The 15,418-nt window shown below is 36.1% G+C and overlaps 1 protein-coding gene across 13 annotated transcripts in view; it reads right to left on the bottom strand.

The window, feature by feature from the left end:
• ZBTB20 (zinc finger and BTB domain containing 20) overlaps positions 1 to 15,418 on the bottom strand; it is a 768,805-nt gene that overhangs the window by 205,118 nt on the left and 548,269 nt on the right. The gene's annotated exons all lie outside the window — the stretch shown is intronic.

Genomic DNA, 15,418 nt, shown 5'->3' with positions numbered 1-15,418 from the left:
GGATCCTGGTTTGAGCCCCCAGCTCCCCACCTGCAGAGGAGTCGCTTCACAGGCGGTAAAGCACGTCTGCAGGTGTCTATCTTTCTCTCCCCCTCTATCTTCCCCTCCTATCTCCATTTCTCTCTGTCCTATCCAACAACAATGACATCAATAACAACAATAATAACTACAACAACAACCAAAAAACAAGGGCAACAAAAGGGAAAATAAATTAAAAAAATATTATCTTTATTTATTGGATGGAGGCAGCCAGAAATAGAGAGGGTAAGGAGTGATAGGGAGAGAGAAGGAGAGACACCTGCAGCATTGCTTCACCACTTGCAAAGCTTTCCCCTGCAGGTGGGGATCAGGGGCTCAAACCTGGGTCCTAGAGCATTTTAACATATGCACTCAACCAGGTGTGCCACCACCTGGCCCTTCCACTCGTTTTTATTCCCTGCTACCCCAAAGTCCTTTGCTTTAATGTAATTAACCCCAACCAGTCCAAGTTTCACTTTATGCATTCCCTTTCTGTCCGTGTTTCTTTAGTTTCACCTATAAGTGAGACCATCCAGTATTTGTCCTTTTCTTTTTGGCTTATCTCACTTAACATGATTCCTTTGAGATTCATCCAAGATGAGGCCAAGAAAGTGACTTCTTCAATTTTAACAGTTGAGTAGTATTCAGTATCACAACTTTCTTAGCCACTCATCTGTCATTGAGAGTCTAGGTTGTTTCCTTGTTTGGGCTGTTACGAATTGTGCCATTATGGACATAAGTGTATATAGATCTCTTTGGATATCCATACTTCAAATGGGAAACTCAGCCCAGTGGCTGTGCTTTCACCTGGATATCCATACTTTAAGTGTTTACTAGCCACCTGTGATTGGTAGCTGCCTTGTCAGTAGAATTTTTTTTTAATTTGGGGATTAATGGTTTACAGTAAATAAAGTCATTGGTACATGTGTAAAATTTCTCCATTTGTTGCATAAACATCTACTGGACAGCACTTACTGGTCCAGGTAAAAGCTTTACTATGAGTACATGGTAAATTTTAGCTAAATTTTTATAAAGAAGAGCAAATTGCATAAATTTTACAGAGTGGATTAATTTTTTTTTTTAATATTTATTTATTGGATAAAGACAGGCAGAACTTAAGAGGGAAGGGGGCGATAGAAAAGGCGAGAGACAGACACCTGCAGCCCTGCTTCACCAAAGCAAAGCTTTCCCCATGCAGGTAGGGACCGGTGGCTCGAACCCGGGTCCTTGGGCATTTCAATATGTGCGCTCAACCAGGTGTGTCACCACCTGGTCCCCAGAGTGGATTTTTAATGTGTAATGTCCAGAAGATCTTTTGGACATGGCAACATCTCTATACATTTTTCACCTTCAACTGAGGAGCTATCTTAATTTTATCTTATTTTGGTTTAGTATTGGCTGGATAGTTGATACTCCTTCACCAAGCCCTTTTCACCAGCATAAGAATGTCCCCTCATGCAATATGATTTAAAATTAAAACATTTGTAATTCAAAATGCATCTCAAAAGGTGGAAATTTCAGATTTGGGAAAACTTATCTTTGTTTCTCTTTTTGTTGTTGTTGTTGTTGTTGCAAATCTAACAACTTTCCTTTGCTATCTTCAATTCATATGTCAAATAAGCTATTTGTTGCTGGATTATCCACTGCTGTCTTGACAGTATCTTTTATAGAAAAACAAAAATGAACCCATGGAAGATCCACAAGAAATCAATAAGTCAGAAAGGGTGCCGAGAAACGAAGCAAATCTCTCACTTCTACAGAAGTCAAACCTATGAAGGACTTGATATATCTTGATGGATTTCAGGATATATCAAGAGCTGATGCTAGGATTTTAACCATTTCAGATAAGGCCTTCAGTTATATGTAAAAACAAACTGTATTAAAAGAGATCAAGTAGATGGATCTGATTAAACACCAAATAAAGGTCAAGCAGAAAACTGACAATGATATTTCATTTACAAGAAATTTTTCTGGACAAACATCATCAAAATCTCTCCTTTTTGGCCAAGGTGAAAGGAATTCTTTCCACAACTATGCAAATGTGAAGTATGGTGTTAGTCTTCTTGAGCAAAAAGAGATAAGATGAAAATCTGTACAGTGAGCCATAATATATGTGAACTCAAGAGAGGTTTGGGGGAGTCTTTAAATTGCTTCCCAAACTTGATGGGCTTAATGAAATTTTAATCAGTATAATTAGATTGTGTATGATTCATTGAAAGTACATAGAAACTTGAAATATATACATCTATAGAAAGATTAATTAGTCTTCAGACTTCTTAAAGCTGTGTTGCTATATTCCAGTCTCATTCACAATTTAGGATTCAAGAATGTTATGCTAGTTTATCTTCTAAAATCTTTTTTATTCCTTCCTTCTCTCCCTTTTTCTACCCCTCTTTTCCTCTCCGTCTCTCTGATTTTCCAAAACTTTTTTTGAACTTGCTTTTTTTATCCAACCTTTAAGTAAAAAAGATAAAATAAAGTTTATGATTTTTCTATGAAATATACTCATAATTTTTCTGTTCAATTTTTTATGATTCTGTGTATTTAATATATTTAGTATTTATGTGCTTATACCTGAGCACACAACTTTTCTCTTTAAGTTTTGAGGAGAATTTATTCTAAAAATTAATCAGTAAGCATAAAACTTTTAACGTGATCAGAAGATATCAATATACTGTACTCAGATTGATTAATATATCCTATGTCTGGAATGAAAAACTATCTTTACTGGATGTCAGTGACACACAGGCTGTCAATGATAGGAATCCAAGATGGAGAAAAAAAAAACAGTGTGTTTGTCACCCTCTAATACAAAATTAAAGCCAAGTTAAATTTAATTTTATTGGATATAGTTGCTGTTATTATAAATTAATGAAAAACAATAATATCTATCCCAACTTTAATATTGAGATTAAAATTTAATCTCAGGATACTTATATAATTCATAAATATCATAAGGCTTTCTTGACTGAATTATAATTTGGAATGCAATTTTGAGAATATGTGTTAACATACTAAAGTTTATTTTTGTTCAGTTCAAATTATTACTTGTTGATATGTGCTTTTCTGTCTAAGTGATATTTACCTTATGTATCTGTAAGTTGTTTGCATCTGAAATGCAGAGAATTCTCTATGACAGTTTTGTATAAGATTAAAATATTTGTATTAGATAATCTATGTTCAAAGTCAAGTATCTAGCAAAAAATATATGCCAGTAAAGTCCAAATAAATCATGATATTCAAAATGGTAGGGGAGGCAGGAGTAGAGAAGAGAAGGGGTGACTTGTGGTCAAATCTATTCTTAGCTTTGTGAATTATTTCCAAGTGGAAATCTTTTTATAGTATCAATTTCCAATGAGCTAAAAGAATCATTAATTCTAATTTAAAGATTAGTCTATTATAATTTCAATTTACATAGTATTCTCCTATTTTGAGGTGAATAAATTCCTTTGAACATATTTTTCCTCCCAAACTTCTCAATAGACACTAAATTTCAAGGAGATTCTAGACTCAATCAAGGAAGGTCATTTGTGAATCCCAGATTAATTATCTTTGGCAAATGGAAGAGTTGAACAGACATTTTAAAAATATTATTATTACTTTTTAAAATATTTTATTTATTTACTCATGAAAAATGATAGGCAGAGAGAGAGAAAGAACCAAATATCATTCCGGTACATGTGCTGCCAGGGATTGAACTCCGGACCTAACACTTGAGAGTTCAACACTGTATCCACTACACCACCTCCCGGACCATAAAAATATTATTATTTTTTATTATTGGATAGAAAGAAAAAGAAATTGAGAAGGGAAGGGGAGATAGAGAAGGAGAGAGACAGAGAGATACCTGTAGCATTACTTCACCACAGGTGAAATTTTCTCCTGAACGTGGGGGACCAGAGGCTTGAACACCAAAGGCTTGTGTGTGCTTAACAAGGGGCACCACCTTCTGGCCCTGAGAAGGCACTTTCTAAAAAATTATTTAATTAATTTATTTATTTGGGTAGAGACAGAGAAAAGTTAAGTGGGGAGACAGAGAGGGGGAGAGACAGAGAGACATCTACAGCACTGCTTCACCAATTGTGAAGTTTTCCAACTGCAGGTGGGGGCCCGGTCCTTGAACATTGTAGCATGTGCATTCAACCAGGTGTGCCCACCTGACACCGAGAAGACACTTTCAACCCCACTATTTATCACCTCCAGGAAGATTCCCCCCACCCCCCAAACAAATCTCCATGAACTGATACCAGGAGTAAATAAAGTGCAGGAAGTAGATGTGAGGCAATGCATATACCTTGAGACACAAAGATGCTTTTAAAGTTCTCCCAGATTCTGACCTTTCTACTCCTTTTTTTTTTTAAGTACGTATACTTTAAGAAAAAAATCATGTAGAGGAGTGATGAGCAGAGAAATAATGAGAGATACTATTTACTGAGCACCTTCTGTGGTTTCAGGTATCTTGCTAAGTTAATGCTTCTCATATTTAAGTATCAGTATTCTTAATGATGAGAAACTTTCTTAGGGTAGTACACCAAACCACAAAATAAATAATAAGATCTTGGCTGTCTTTCGGGAGGGTCAGTTGTCCTAGTGGTTAGGTAACTTAACCTCTTATTTGTGTATATATTTATCCAATCATAAATACTTGGATGTTATAGGGAAAACAAAACCTTGTACTCACAGAACTTCCAATTGGGTGAAATGAACAAGGACATATTGAGGAGTAGAACACAGAATTGTGTGTATTTTTAGGGTGAAATCTCACTGAATAACCTCATGTTTGGCATCCTGCTTCAGGCAATGTCTCAACCTCCTGAACACTGGATCACTGACATCAATATGGAGATAACCTATGTGGACATGTTTGAAAATAAAAAGCAACTTTCACCGCATATAATTTAATCTTGACTACAAAAGGAAATATTACTTCCAATTTACTGGAGATAAAAGAGAGATCTGAGAAATTATGAGATTTACCCCAAATTAGACAGTTGCTGAGATCTGTGTAAGTTTGTACCTTTTCAAAATTGACATATTTTTAACCACTAATTACACTTCCTCTAGGTGTTCCCCATTTTATGTTTCCCCTTGAAATCTGAAACCATTCAGGAATTTTGTAGGCTAGTTTAAGCTTTTCCTTTGAAAGGAGATGGATCTGGCTTGATTTGCACTTTAAATATTTCATAGGGGTAAGAAAAAGCTATTATTATGCCCATTTCATGGTGTCGAAGCAGAGCCACATGCCAGCTGATTTATCTGGTTTGGCTAAAAACAGAATCTGGGGCTGGCAAAACGACTTCCTTGGAAATGGTATGTTTATTTTGCCATGTGTGTGACCCAGGTTCTAGCCTGGCCCTACCACAACAGATAAAACTTCCATGCAGTGGTGTCTTTTTCTATGCCACCCCCACCCCCCCATCCCTCTCTCTGAAAAAGTCAGCCTGGAGCAAGAAAACCCATGTGACAATAACAACTAAAATGAAATCTTGGTTATTAGCCTCTCATTCTTCTTGATTACTTCTAAACCTATATAATGGTAGTGTCTAAGGACTTTTCTGCACATGGGAACCATGCTGGTTGGCAAGTAGTGAAGCACACTTTGTTAAGAGAAAAATAATAATGCATTAAAAAGAAAAGTAATCATAACTCACAAAATTGGTTACTTTTAGCATTGTGAATAGAAAAGAGAGATTATTCATCACAAATGAATCAGAAAATTAGAATGTGTCACTGCAATGATGACAGAGCTGAGGAATTCAAATGAACTGAAGTTTGTCACTTATCCCTCTCTCTAAAGAGGGCAAATGATGTGACAACAGACCAGATATGACTTCTTCCTTATGTCTTTAATTTTCCAATGTTCTTTCTTTGACTCCTCTCCAATAGTTAAGACTATTTCTTTATTTTCTATGGGTAGAGATAACATTTTAACATCCCTTTAATGTTTTAGAAGTATCGTGTTAATTAATTCTTATGTGGGAGTCATTCCAAATAGTAGGATGAAGATTTTTACCTTATTGATTTTCCTAATACCTTCCTGGCTCCTAGTGTTTTCAAAGGATGAGGAACTATTGAATTTCTAAATTCATGTGTCTCTCAGAATAAGTGCCAGCTTCATAGGTTCCTGTCAATTGATATTCCATCTTCACTCTGGATACATGATTTCCTTTATCTGACAGATTCAAGAAATTTTATGCTAGATTTAATGACATTTCATGCACCCTGAATTTGGAGGCTTTTAATTCTCTATTTTCTATCTGGCAGAAGGCTTATAAGTTAAAGTCAGATGGAAGGGTTATTCAGATGTATGTACAGAGAATTCTACTAGGTACATTGGAGTCTCCTGCATACAACCACCTTGAATTTGCATTCTTTTTGATTAGTAGTAAGAAGACTAAAGAAATACCACAAATAGTCAAGCTTATTGTGAATATTTGCTTTTTTAATGATCATCCATTGTTTTCTGGATCCATATTTAGAACAGTAAGGAAATCACAATGATGCCTTGCTTTTTTCTAAGTATTTATTAATGACTCTGAATGAAGTCTATCTTCAAAAATTGAATAATAAAAACAGTGATGAATAAAATGAGAATATGGGAGCTGAGTGGTGGCACATCTGGTTGAGTGAACATGTTAGAAAGCAAAAAGACCTGGGTTTGAGCCCTTGGTCCCCACCTGCAGGGGAAATCTTTGCAAGTGGTGAAGCAGTGCTGCAGGTGACTCTCCCTCCCTCTCTATTTCTTCCTTCGATTTCTGGCTGTCTCTACCAAATAAACAAAGATAATTAAAAAAACTTAATAAAATGAGAATACGAAAAAATCTAAACTCAACAATCAGGTCTGGGACTGTTTTGGAGTCTGAGAAATTGCTAAGCTATGGGGGGGAAGGCCATGGTGCACCTGGTTAAGCGCACATACTGCCATGTGCAAGGACCCCAGTTCAAGCATCAGCTTCATAAGCAGTGAATCACGTAGGTGTCTATCTTTCTCTCTCCCTCTCTGTCTTCCCTCCCCTCTCAATTTATTTCTCTCATGTCAAATAAAAACAAGAAAGAAAACAGAAATATCTGCCGGGAGTGGTGGATTTGTAGTGCTGGCACTGAGCCCCAGCAATATAACCCTGGTGGCAATTAAAAAAAATTGCTAAACTACAATTTGACACCCTGTCACACCTTATACAAATCAACCTGAGAACTGGCAAAATAGTTTACCTGGAAGGGTGCTCACTCTGTCAAATGTGCAACTCAGGTTTGATCTCAGTATCTACCCCAGAGAGGACACACTGAGGGTGTGCTCTCTGACTCTTTGCCTCTACCTATCTGAAAAAGTTGGCCTGGAGTGGTGAAGCCCTGGCAACAATAAAATAACTCAATTCCTCCTGAGCTTTCCTGATTCTTACTTATAGGGCCTGAGAGACTGCAATGAAGTAAGACTGCTAGGAAACGTGACAGCGTAAAGTGGGTGATAGTGCCAGGGACTGAACATTTTAATCTATTTAGAATGATTTTTACAGTTTATGACACAAGACAGTCAGGCGCTTTTTACAATCTGATTCTAAAAAAGTCTTTTCTTTTTATATTTTAACTTCCTGGAGTTGTAGCTTTATGGATTCCAATTGTACTGGTGTACCTTTCACTAAAGTAAATTGATAACTTTTAGGAGATTCTGAAAAGTTCTGGCATTGCTAACATGTAATCCAATCAGTTAGAGACACTTGGTCATAAGGCTGCTCACAACCCACCATTAATGCCATTTGGTACAAAAGGTGGTGCCTATTAGAGGGTAAAATCATTCTGAGACTCCTTATGTAGAAACACAGAAAGTAACATGTTAGCGGCACAGAGGGTTTTGGAATAAATATGGGCACAGCAGGAGAAAGAAACATCCAGATCAGTGTGAACAGAAGGCTGTCTTTACTCAAATGGTTCCCTTAAATTTTTTTTTTTAATACAAAAGAAAAAAAAACATGACACAACATTTATATCAAGAGACATAAATTAAATAAGTATTTGTACCCCATGTTAAATCAAGAAGATGACACGGGCTCTCTCCTCCTCCTCTCTCTTTCTCTCTCTTTGTGTGTGTGTGTGTTTTGTTTTTTAGTCTTGGAAAATGTTACTTTTGTCCTTGTCACCACTATTTGTTTAAGACCATCCAAGAGCTTTCACAATCTGGCTGTGATCCATTTCTCTCTTCTCTTCTCTTCTCTTCTCTTCTCTTCTCTTCTCTTCTCTTCTCTTCTCTTCTCTTCTCTTCTCTTCTCTTTTTTCTCTCCTCTCCTCTCCTCTCCTCTCCTCTCCTCTCCTCTCCTCTCCTCTCCTCTCCTCTCCTCTTCTCTTCTCTTCTCTTCTCTTCTCTTCTCTTCTCTTCTCGCTCTCTCTCTCTCTCTCTCTCTCTCTCTCTCCCATCAGGGTTATCTCTGGGGGTTGTTGGTGCCTGCACTACAAATTCGCAGTCAGATGTGTTATCCATTGTATCACTTGCCTTGTTTACACAATGAATCCAAACCCACTGTTCCCCATGGTCATCTGACCCCCCATTTTTTTCTATTTTAGACAGGACAGAGATAAATTGAGAGGAGAGGGGAGGTAGAGGGGGAGAGAAAGATAGATACCAGCAGACCTGCTTCACCGCTCATGAAGTGTTCCCCCTGCAGGTAGGGAGTGGGGCATCAAACTGGGGTCCTTGCACATGGTGACATGATCACTTAACCTGTTGTGCCACCACCCAGCCCCCCCCATCTATTTCTCTAGTTCTCAACCTCCCTCTCTCTCCCTTCCTTCCTTCCTCAGTTCCTTCTTTCTTTTCCACTACCAATGTTTCCTTATAAAGTGACAGACTACCTATCCTTAACCAAACCTAGGACATCTTTGCCTTTGAGGTTTTGCTAATAGTTTACACTTGCATCTCCAAAATCTAGCACAGTGTCCTAAGCACAGTTTGATTTACCACCATTTGTTGAATAAATGCTGTCCATCTATTTTAGGAGACAAAGATGATAGAAAAAAACTTGTTAAGTCAGTAAATAAATAGCACCAGAGAGAGGTCAAGGAAAAGTTAATTTTAGTGTGTTTTAGAAGTGGGGGCAAGATGAGCTTTAAGATTAGGAAAACTGATGCTCTTTATTCTTGGGGATAGCCAGTGCTATGAGTCAGTTACTTTTTTGGGAACCAGTTTCAACCTCAAGGTTAAATGAACACAAATGCTCTGTCCATCAGAATATAATGAAAAAGCTGTGGCTATTTCCACATCAGCACAGTGAAATTAAAATATGCAGTGCCTTTCTCAGAGGCATCGTATATGACATAACTTTTTAAAATAGTCTCCTTTGTTACTCGGTTCAGAAAGACCTATAAAAACAAAAGCAAATGTTTTACTAAAGAACTGGGATAAAAATCACACTGGAAAGAAAATGCTGAAGTGAGTTCCTATAGTTTCTCTAAGAGGAATTATTATAAAAAGGATAATGACAATTTTTTTTTGGTGTAAAATAATTGTCAACTGTCCAGTAAAGAATTTATGTTAAAAGTTAAATACGTAAGTAGTAAATAATCAAAGAACTTGCTATGAACAGTTAGGATACTTCTATCCTTATGGTTACTGAAAAATAGGAAGGCTCCTTCTGTTTTTGGAAGGTATAAATGTAGCTCTACCTCTAGCCAAGAGGATGAATTCAATGACTTCTTATATTGTTTAGCTTTATATGACCACAAAACCCTAGAAATCTTAAAAGTTATACATAATCACAGCACACTTGAGTTAGATATATTCTATGGTTTGAGTAGGATTAGTCAATACTGAAAACTGGTATGTTAGTAAATTTAAAATAGTATCTATCTATAGTGCTTACTTATTGCCAAACATATGACACCAACAGAATTGAGAAAAAGTACTTGAACTCTTAGTTTTAACTACTTACAACAAAGTGTTCTAACACTTTCTTCATGTCTAAGAAATTAGCTGAATATTTCACAAACCCATTGTGAGTATGCATGTAAACTTAACCACCAATATTTAAAAAATTAGAAAGTAATACAAGAATTCACAATTATTATTCCCAGGACTATTGTTAAAGATGCTGGTGAATTAGTGAACAAGTCCTTTTAAGTGACCAAAATAGGTCCCATATGATTAAGAATGTAAATATGCTAACAGAAATCAGGTAGAAACTCTTGCAGAGGTGAGAAATTGAGCTTCTTGTCAGTTTACCTTGCAGCTTTGGAGTTCAGCAGAAGTGTTCATTACATACAGCCCACAGGATTAGAGAAACAATTCCAATGTCCTTGTCAGACCCAAATGCATTTACAGCAGTTAACCACATTTCTTAAATAGAAGATGAGTCTATTCTATCTATGGCTCAGATTTGGACTGGATAGCTGAACTATATTATTGCCCAATCCTTATAAGCAAAGCACTAACATGTACCAATCAACAGGCAGTCCATAGCAGAGATATTAGGAAGGTCAAAATAAACACACATAAGAAATTGGCAGTACATTATAGAAGTTAATTCTGAAGATGGACTTTGGCTACTAAAGCCTTTGATATTATTCATTATTTGTTAGGGGAAAAATCAGTTCCAGTGTACCTTGTAATGATTCATTTTAAAAAGAGATAAAGAGAGAAATGTACTTTTGTTTTGCAACCCTGTTATTTTCATAAGAACACAAATCAAAAAGACCAACCATGCCAATTTCTGCACAACTGACATGTTATAGTATATTGTTCTAGTCTTTACTAATGACTTCTTGAAAGGTTGGATATTACTGTGATCAGGAGTTTATAGGGTAGAGATCTAAGACATTTCAAAAGAAACATTTTTCTCAGTATGACTACAGAAAGGAGAGTCAGTATTAAGCTAGCTTTGATAAGTTACTAGAATAATGGTTAGAATATGCATCCACTGCTTATGCTGTTTCAAATGTCAGAAATTAACTAGAAAGTAAAGGTGTCAAGGCAACCAGTAACTTGAACTTCAGAAAGCTGTGGCACAATAAACTGATAATATACATCCTTAGAATTCATAAACCTTACACCTTCCCTCCCAGCCCCTCCTCCACATTCCTATTCTCATGTGGTTGAAGAGAAAGAAAAAAATTACCTGGACTGCCTCTTGGAGAGCGGGCAACCAGTCAACTCTCCAGCCTCTCCAAGCCTTGTTCATTCTCAGTTATCTTAAGACTTAGTCACATAGCTGCTTTTATACTTCTTAAGGAAATTTAACTTTTCTTTATTGTCTTTAGCAGGTTTTCACATAGGTACAGAGGGACAAATTTTGTGATTGCATATTTAAGCATGGTGCTAGTGGAGTCTGTGCTCACCTCTTTAATTTTTTCAGTTTTACACCAAAGTGCTCAACTGGCTTCCAACCTCAAATTTAACTGAAAGCAAAGATTCATAATATATACATACACATGCATATCTTTATAATATATTATCTTTATAATATATTTATTTATAAATATTATATTTAGAATATATAATATAATGTATACTATAAATAAATACATGTGTATGTAGTATCTCTCAAAAGTTGTAAACAGTTTTGGACTTCCTGTTCATATAGCCTGTGGTAATATTATTTCTTCTGTTGTCAGAGTAGTTTAAGCAGAAACATAAAAAAATAGAAATGGTTTTCACTGCAATTTTATTGACATTGTTCATTTATAATTTTCTCATGGTTATTCTCTACTGGTCCATAGGCTTTTGTTTGCATAATTCTTGAAGAAACATTGTCATGATATCTTTATGTTTTATGCAACCATGCCTGTGAGCTGGTAAAATAACTCACTGGGATGATGTGCTGTTCTACTGTGTGTGTGACCCAGGTTTGAACCTAACCCCCACTACATTAAAGAAGTTTTGGTGCTGTGGTTTCTTTCTGCTTTTCTGTCGCTATTTTTAAAAAGAAAAGAAAAAAGGACAACCATTAAAAAAAAAAGAAGAAGAAAGAAAAGAAAACTCTGTCAGTGAAGTTTTTTCATAAGTGCTTGAAACTTTATGTATTCTTAAAATATCATTGGGACTACTCTGGTCCAATTTTTTCAAATAAAAAGTTGGGAGAGACAGAGAAAGACAGAGAGACAGAGATAGAAAGGGGGAAGTTATCACAACACAGAAGCTTCCTCTGATGTTATAGTACTACCACATGACATACTGGGCTCAAATTCAGGCTGTGTGAATGGCAGGTAGGAACCCTATCTCACCCCTAGGGCGAGCTATTCTCTGAACTCCTGTACTTACCTATTAGTTATCTAAGAATTGAGGAAATGCCTGTCTTTTATTTTATTTTTTTTAAGTATTTTATTTATTAATGAGAAAGACAGGAGGAGAGAGAGGAAGAACCAGACGATCACCTTGGTACATGTGCTGCTGGGGATTGAACTCGAGACCTCCCGTTTAGCGTCTAATACTTTATCCACTGTGCCAACTCCTGCACCACTCTACCTGTCTGTTTTTTGACCTCCCACTTTATAAAAGGATCAGGTTGTAAACAACCTAGTGCTAATCCTGCAGGTCAAACTATGGCTAATCTGACCTTAGTGGGTAGCCTCTGAAATATAATTATGAAAATAGGAAGGATTCACTCACATACTCAGAAAAAAAGTATGCTGTTTCTAAGATGGGGGTCTAAAAAATAATGCATATTAAAAGAAACTGAGCAAGATGTGGTTTCAGAAGGAGTCAGCACATGTAGATTTTTCAAAAATCACCTTTTGCCAAGATTTTCTCAAACCACAGATTCATTCCCACTGTTTTAACAGTGACCTGCAGCAGACACTCCAAATATACAAATGAACTTTGTCTGTGACCAGTGAAGCCCACAAAAGGGTTCCTCTCTTATAGTGAAAGGCAATCAATTTGTGTACCAGAGTCCAAGGGTCCCTGGCTTTCTTAATTTTATAGGCTTACACATGCATGGTTCCTTCTGCAAGGTTTAGTCTTGAGGAAGAGGCCTACCCTCAACTCCAGAGCTAATTAACCCCACACTGAGCATTTCACCCTATTTCACACATTTACTCAATGCTTTAAATGACCCAGCAGTAGCATGATCACATGACTTTTCTTCTCAGTGAGGAACACATGATGGTAGAAGAGTCTGGGGATATCTGTTCTAACACAAAACAGTAACGTGACTCTAAAACATCATGAAATGACATTTTCTCACAGGGTGCAGAAATACTAAAGAAAATGCTTGTATGGAACACTTTTTCATAAGCTCATCCAACATATTGAAGATTCTGTTTTAAATAATAAATGGAGGTAGAAAGATTCAAACTATATTCAGATTTTCTTTTTCAAAATATTGTTTTACTGGAAAATAAATAATAAAAAAAAACCCCACAGCTTCTCTCCCTCTCTTTCAGAAATAATGTTATCACTCATTTTTTTTAATCCATTGCAGAAAATAGACTCACAAAGTTTTCTAGATTTATTTTTACAAAGTGAAAGACTTGAAAACTCTAAGATGATCACTGTTTTCTAATTTTTTTAAGAAGGAAAGAAAAAAAGAAGAAAGGAAGGAAATGAACATGATGATGGTGGATGATTTAATGGAATCAGCTTGTCAACATGATGAAATTGAAAAAGCTTTCACAGAATATGTCTACATGTCAAAAAAAAAAAAAAAAAAAACCTTCAACAGAGTGTGGCATAGAATGGCTTTTATCATGGCAAAAGAAATATGTGTAAGGTTTTGCTAAAATCTCCATGGACAAACCACCCCAATATATCCTGGCCAGTCAAAAGGAGCCAGTCAAGTTCTAAATCTTTTAGAAGTGATCAAATGAGCCATCAGATTTTAAGCCTATCATCTCTGATACATATTAAGAAAAATTCTAGTATATATCCCTCAATAATACTAGGATATAGTTTCAAAGTTTTTTTTTAATTAGTGATTTAATATTGATTTACAAAATTATGAAACAACAGGGGTATAATTCTATACCATTCCCAACTCCAGAGTTTTTGTTCCTATCCACTCCATTGAAAACTGCAGTAGTTCTTCCAAGGTCATGGATATGGGTTGACTATTATTTCTATAACTATGTATTTATATATATTAGCCCATTATTTTTAATAGTCCTGCCTTCCATTCCTTTCTAAATCACAGTTACACCTATTGCTATTTCCAAATGTCCTTCCTTTTTTCCTCTTCTCTCTGCAGGTCTTGGAGTCCTGAGGGAATTGAAGTTCAGAGTCATCTCGTCAGCTTCCCCTAATATTGTTCCCCTTCTGGAGGGTAAGGGCCAATATGGGATTTTCAAAGTAAACCAAGCTCCCAGGTAAATTGGCTATAATAATAATAATAATTTATTGCCTTCTTAAACTCTAATACTACAAAGTACTTTCCCCATTCTCCTTAAAAACCTTATTTCTCACAGTCTTGGAACCTCTGGGACTTTGTTTATATTTCTTGATGCCTCTTCTCTTGACCCCTTAACCTATTATACTGCCTCTGCTGACCTTAGCTAAATCAATGCAACCAGTGCCACCATGCCACATTTGTTGCCATTGCCTTTGTGCTTAAGATTATATTAAGAAATATCAAGCTTGAGATGTCAACCTTCCAACTCGAATAATCTGGCGAGACCTTTCATAATAGTTGGATATAAACAGTTCCATTTCAAATGGCACACTGTCTAACATAAAGTTACAGACCCTAGATAAAGGCTAGGGCCTAGAGGTCTGGGTTCATTTATACACATGTATATAAGTTAGGGGCAACTATATACCTCAAAGTAAAAGTGCTCAATAGTTTTCTGTGATTAGATTTAGATCCAATAATCTTAAAAGGCAAGTAGAAAGGCCTAAAGTAGGTACCATAAATAGTCTAATCCAATATTTACTACTTAGGACTAGACACCCTCCTCTCATACACCCTATTTCACTTCTCTTAATTATTCTATGATTTCAAATGACTACAGGAAAGAAAGTAAGATGTATCTCCTAATCTATTCTCACAGCACCAGCATTATTGTCACCCCTTGATAATCTTCAGAAGAAACACTGTATACAATTGGCCAAGAGATATACTGCAAAAGTATATATATATATATATAAACTAAAAGACATTACTGTCTCTATGACAACTTCTATTATAATCATCAAACAGGTAAATGCAGTAAGATTTAAGGTTAAATTAGATCCCACTAAAATCCTAGCTGTATCTCCTCCCTAACTTGTGGCCAGACTCCACAAACTCAATATTGGTTTGAATACAACAAATGACACTCAATGATTTAACAACTCAGAGAAAGTCTAAGCTCATCAGATAAAGAAAGGACTATAAAAGCTGGATAAGGGCAAGAGACTGGTTCACTTAATGATGGACTTTTGGGCCAATATAGACCAGTCTATCATCTGAGGCCCTAGTCAGGGTATCCTTGTATTTCACAT

Source organism: Erinaceus europaeus, chromosome 9 (genome assembly GCF_950295315.1).
Source record: "Erinaceus europaeus chromosome 9, mEriEur2.1, whole genome shotgun sequence".
NCBI classification, from domain to species: Eukaryota; Metazoa; Chordata; class Mammalia; order Eulipotyphla; family Erinaceidae; genus Erinaceus; species Erinaceus europaeus.
This window is presented reverse-complemented; position numbering and strand designations above follow the sequence as displayed.